The sequence below is a fragment of the Pongo pygmaeus genome, chromosome 21, assembly GCF_028885625.2.
Source record: "Pongo pygmaeus isolate AG05252 chromosome 21, NHGRI_mPonPyg2-v2.0_pri, whole genome shotgun sequence".
Classification (NCBI taxonomy): domain Eukaryota; kingdom Metazoa; phylum Chordata; class Mammalia; order Primates; family Hominidae; genus Pongo; species Pongo pygmaeus.
The window spans coordinates 48,528,400-48,534,291 of record NC_072394.2 but is presented as its reverse complement, the minus strand read 5'-3'; the positions used below and the strand labels follow the sequence as shown (position 1 = coordinate 48,534,291).

Sequence of the window (5,892 nt, the reverse complement as noted above, 5' to 3'; positions counted from 1 at the left end):
ATATCAGATCAATTTTCAAATCCAAGGTCTCTGCTGTTTTGTCTTACAGTGTTGAATATATGAATGCTTCTCTATTACACTGACTTGTATTACTTTCAAGAAATTATTAAGTGGATTCAAAATCTTACATTTTTATTCTAATTATAAAATCCATATTAATCCAGAAAACACAAACCACATGTAACTGAGGTAGGTTTTTCACCTTAAGAATACATTGCTTCTACCACAATTTAAAATTTTAAAAATTGAAGAAGAAAAAAAGACTACATTGCTCCATATACCTGCCTCTGATACTTAATTTTCTACGTTTGAAACTACTTGAACAAGTGTCAGAGTGCTAATCTACTATATTTAGTAAATCCCTTAGTACCTACAGATACATACCCAAAAGCCCTTCCCCCCTTCTCTAATGGTCACTGTTGTATAATAAAATTGCCAACAACTCTAGAAAGATGGAATAAAGATTACTATAGCAATCTTCAATTAATTCATTTCAGAAATCAAGGAAGCAAGTTATGTTCATTTTAAAGATGACAAACTTACTATTTTGAAAATGAGCTCATAAACACATTAGAACGTTGAATGTGCTTTATTATGCCACAAATTCCCAGGAGATTTAAGAAATAGTGTTTCTGAACAGAAATAATAATTTCACAAATACTATCACTTTATCGACAATAGACAAGTCTTTTAGGGTAGTGCACCTGTACTTAAAAACTACCTTCTAACAATCTCAACACCTTTTATAAATTTTCAGGGGAAACTGTAGCAGATCCTACTTTATTTTTCAATAGTTAGTGTAAAAGTCTGTATGTAAAATAAATACATATTTTAAGGAGATAGAAGAAGGACTGCACATGAAATGCTTTGCCTAAGTTGTAAGTCTCCTGTCTTTACACTATCATTATGTTAAAAAGGCCAAAAAAAATCACTGCTAGAAACATTCCCCCAGAAATTCTTAAACAGTTCAGTCTTTAAAAGTATTAATAATTTTTTTTTTTTTTGAGACAGAGTTTCATTCTTGTTGCCCAGGCTGGAGTGCAATGATGCGATCTCAGCTTACCGAAACCTCCGCCTCCTGGGTTTTCAAGCAATTCTCCTGCCTCAGCCTCCTGAGTAGCCAGGACTATAGGTATGTGCCACCACATCTGACTAATTTTGTATTTTTAGCAGAGACGGGGTTTCTCCATGTTGGTCAAGCTGGTCTCCAACTCCCGACCTCTGGTGATCCGCCCGCCTTGGCCTCCCAAAGTGCTGGGATTACAGGCGTGAGCCACTGCACCCAGCCTAACAGATTGCTTAGTTTTCAATCCTAGCTCCATCCTTCACTTAGGTAGATTCTTTTATTGTTCTGTGCCTCAGTTTCCTCATATGTAAAATGGAGATAATAATGACAACCACTTCGTAGGTTCATAGGGTGGTTGTGAGGATAAATAAGTGAATGTAAATAAATCACTTAGAATGGTGACCGGCACAGTGTAATTTAAGGTATTTCTTTTTTTGCTTTTGCTTTTGTTTTTGTTTTTGTTTTTTTGAGATGGAGTCTCCCTCTATCGCCCAGGCGGGAGTGCAGTGGCACTATCTCAACTCCCTGCAACCTCCACCTCCCGGGTTAAAGTGATTCTCCTGCCTCAGCCTCCCAAGTAGTTGGGATTACAGGCAATGTGCCACAATGCCTGGCTAATTTTTGTATTTTGTGGTAGACACCAGGTTGGTCAGACTGGTCTTGAACTCCTGACCTCAAGTGATCCTCCCGCCTTGGCCTCCCAAAGTGTTGGGATTACAGACGTGAGCTACTGCACCCGGCCTAAGTGTATGATTACCATGGAATGAGGCAGACCTGGTTCCATATATCAGCTCCATCCTCCTGGCTGCATGACCTTGGAAAAGTCTCTTCCCCTCTCTGAGCCTCAGCTGCCTCCTCTCTACAGTGGAAGATGATTTACTCCTGTTTCCTTAAGATACCATGACTCCTCAGCGGAGTCGCGTTTGGCAGTCCCACGGATCTGTGTCTTGCTTCAACAGTGTTTGGATGGAAGAGATCCTGGGACTTCCTCTCTTCCAGCCTCTCACCATCAATCTCCTCTCCACTTGCAACCTCAGGGACCATCTTCTTAGCCACCTTCTGCTTCTGGGTCCAGCCAACACCATCGTTTGTGGTTAGCTCCTTCTTACCAGCCCATGAGCTCCAGATTCGTCAGAATTATTCCACCGAGGTGGAGGCAGCCGTGAACCACCTGGTCAATTTGCAGCTGCAGGGCTCCTCATCTGCCTCTCTCTGGGCTTCTACGTACACTGCGATGATGTGGCTCTGGAGGGCGTGGGTCACTTCTTCCACAAATTGGCCGAGGAGAAGCACAAGGGTGCCTTAAAGATGCAAAACCAGTAAGCTGCACTCTCTTCCAGGACATCCAGAAACTGGCCCAAATTGAGTCAGATAAGACCCTGGACACGGCTGAACGTGGTGGCTCATGCCTGTAATCCCAGCACTTTGGGAAGCCAAGGCAGATGGATCAGTTGAGGTCAGGAGTTCAAGACCAGTCTGGTCAACGTGGTGAAATCGTATCTCTACTAAAAATTCAAAAAAATTAGCCAGGTGTGGTGGCTCACGCCTGTAGTCCCAGCTACTCAGAAGGCTAAGGTGGATCGCTTGAACCTGGGAGGCAGATGTTGCAGTGAGCTGAGATCACACCACTGCACTCCAGCCTGGGTGACAAAAATAAAAATAAATAAATAAATACATACATAAATACATAAACCCTGAATGCCACGGAAGCCGCTATGGCCCTGGAGAAAAATCTGAACCAGGCCCCTTTCGGATCTTCAAGCCCTGAGTTCTGCCCACGCAGACCTCCATCTCTGTGACTTCCTGGAGAGTCACTTCTTAGATGAGGAAGTGAAACTCATCAAGATGGGTGACCACTTGACCAACCTTCCCAGGGTGGCTGGCCCCCAGGCTGGCCTGGGTGAGGTTCTCTTGGAAAGGCTCACCCACCCTCAAGCATGACTGGGAGCCTTACGGGCCCCTCCCAAAGTATCAGGGCTTCTGCCTAAGCCTCTCCCTCCAGCCACTAGGCAGCTTTTTAATTACCCTGGAGCCTTCTTCCAAGCCTTGGACCAAATGGAAATAAAGCTCTGTGGAAGCAAATTAAACAAACAAACAAACAAACAAACAAAACAGAAAGCACACACACTGCCTGGCATCTTCCCTCCTCTTTCCCTCTTGGCTGTTCTACATTTTTCTCAATGGTCCACTTTAATGTCCTCTGACCCAGAGCCCCTTCACTGCTTCCATAAGTCTCTCTAAGCTGGGGCCATGGAGTTCAAGACCAGCCTGGGCAAAATAGCTAGTCCCCATCTCTATAAACAATTTTTTAAAAGATAAAACACATTTTAAAGAGAAAACAAAAAAATAAAGCTGAGACCAGAACTAGACTGCACACTCTGGAGGAACAAACCCTGGATTCACAGGCAGAATACAAGGATTTGCCTGCTTGTCTCTGTGATGGAAGGGTTCTGATATGTTGTTTCCAAGGAGCCGAGACCTTGGGCTGTTAGCTTTCCCTCTCTGGGCCTTGGGCTCGTCTTCGGTTTCATGATGAGGCTGTTTCATCTGTACCATGACATTCTGCGATCTTGTGATGCTGTGGCAAAGGCCAAGATTAGGGTTGAGTCTTTTTTTTTCTTTTTAATAGACAGGGTCTCACTCTCTCACCCAAGCCAGAGTGCAGTGGCGCACTCATAGTTCACTGCAGACTCTTACCTCCTAGGAGGCTTCAGTCTCAGTGGGGAACAGAATGAGGGTACTGTGGGGCTTTCGGAGTACCCCAACCTTGGAAGAGGTGACTTGGTCAGATGTAGGATGCACCCGACTACCCTACTGGCATGGGGGACAGATGCCTCTGTAGGGCTGAGGAATGGGGTCCACACGGGAAAACTGCCTGGAGATAGTAAAACCAACATGTCATCATGCCAGTGCTGACCTAGCTCTCCAGAGCTGCTCTGGGGCCTGGTCCTGCTGGTTGCCAGGGATAGGGGATGAGGGTCCTAACCTATCCAGAGGCCTCCTGTTCCATTCCCTCAACCCAAAAGGGAAACCTAGGAAAGAAAACTTTACCTAAGAAAAGGACCAGATAAATCCCCTCAAACACAAGTGCACACAAATAACAGCTCAAAGCACCCTTTGTCCTTTTTATTATTTTTATTTATTTATTTTTTGAAATGGAGTTTCTCTCTTGTCGCAATGGCGCAATCTCAGCAACCTCCGCCTCTGGGGTTCAAGCGATTCTCCTGCCTCAGCCTCTCGAGTAGCTGGGACTACAGGCGCGCGCCACCACACCCAGTGAAATTTTGTATTTTTAGTAGAGACAGAGTTTCACCATGTTGGCCAGGCTGGTCTCGAACTCCTGACCTCAAGTGATCCACGGGCCTCAGCCTCCCAAAGTGCTGGTATTACAGGTGTGACCCACCGAGCCCGGACCCTTTCTCCTTTTTAACAGGTCTTCTCCTTAGGAGTTTTTTGTTTGTTTGTTTGAGACAGAGTTGCCGCTGTTGTTCCCCAGGCTGGAAGGCAATGGCGTGATCTCAGCTCACCGCAACCTCCGCCTCCCGGGTTCAAGCGATCGTCCTGGCTCAGCCTCCTGAATAGCTGGGATTACGGCATGCGCCACCACGCCCAGCTAATTTTGTATTTTTCGTACAGATGGGGTTTCTCCATGTTGATCAGGCTGGTCTCTAACTCCCAACCTCAGGTGATCCGCCCGACTAAGCTTCCCAAAGTGCTGAGATTACAGGCGTGAGCCACCGCGCCCAGCCTGTTTAGGAGTTTTTTTGAGATTTTTTCCCCCAAAATTTGTATCATTCAATTAAGGAAAATAGCCTATGGAACTACAGAGACTTAGGGACAAAAACCAGAGCGCCTTACTCCCTCTTGTGCTCTTCCACTGCAAACTGCTAAAAAAGTCTTAAAACAGAAGGTGACATTTCCGGAGGAAGGACATACCTTAAGGGCAGCTGACTTTTAATTAAAATTTTTTTTCTTTCTCCACTTTTAAAGGATAGGTAGTTGACTTGTATTTATTTATTTTTTGAAACAGGATCTCGGTCTGTCGCGCAGGCTGAAGTGCAGTGGTGTGATCACGGTTCGCTGCAGCCTCAACCTCCCAGACTCAAGCGATCCTCCCACCTCAGCCTCCCGAGCAACTGGGATTATAGGCACGCGCCACCATGCCTGGCTAATTTTTTTTTTTTTTTTTTTTTTTTTTGTAGAGATGGGGGTCTCGATCTTTTGCCCAGGCTGGTTTGGAACTCCTGGGATCAAGCGATTCTCCCGCCTTGGCGTCCCAAAGTGTTGGAATTACAGGCGTGAGCCACAGCGCCCGGCCTCAGCTCTATTAATGTTAACAAATATGTATACAAACCTAAGGGACAAGCATTAACTTCTTTCCATTTCCCCGACCCCTGCCATCCGTACTTGGCTCCTGAGTCCCTTTATTGGATGTGATTTTGGACCAGCCCTTCCCATACCCAGACCTCAGTTTCCCTATCTGTACAATAATTATACATTCCCTTCCCAACAAAACACATCAAACCTAACGGGCAGAGCTCGACTGGGTTGCAGCAGCGCGCTAAGTAATAAGTAATGAGTCAGGTAAAATGACTGACAACAGGAATTCCTATTTGGCCAAGCCAGTCGCCCGCGGCCACACGCTCTTCCGGGCTGTTGTAGGAGGGGCGCGGCCAAGCCATCGGGAGCCACGCCCCCCACTGGGAGCCACGCCCCAAGAGAGCGGGGCCGGCATTCGCTGCGCCCAACCCTGCAGCCCAGGGAAGGGACCCAGAATGACGTCACAACCACTTCCTATGTAACACTCCGCCAAGAGGTAAAGTAGT

General features: G+C 46.1%; 1 pseudogene; it reads left to right on the top strand.

Annotated features, from left to right (window-relative positions):
• The first annotated feature begins 1,966 nt into the window (after positions 1-1,966).
• On the top strand, positions 1,967-3,007 carry LOC129021582 (ferritin light chain-like; annotated as a pseudogene).
• Positions 3,008-5,892: the final 2,885 nt, after the last annotated feature.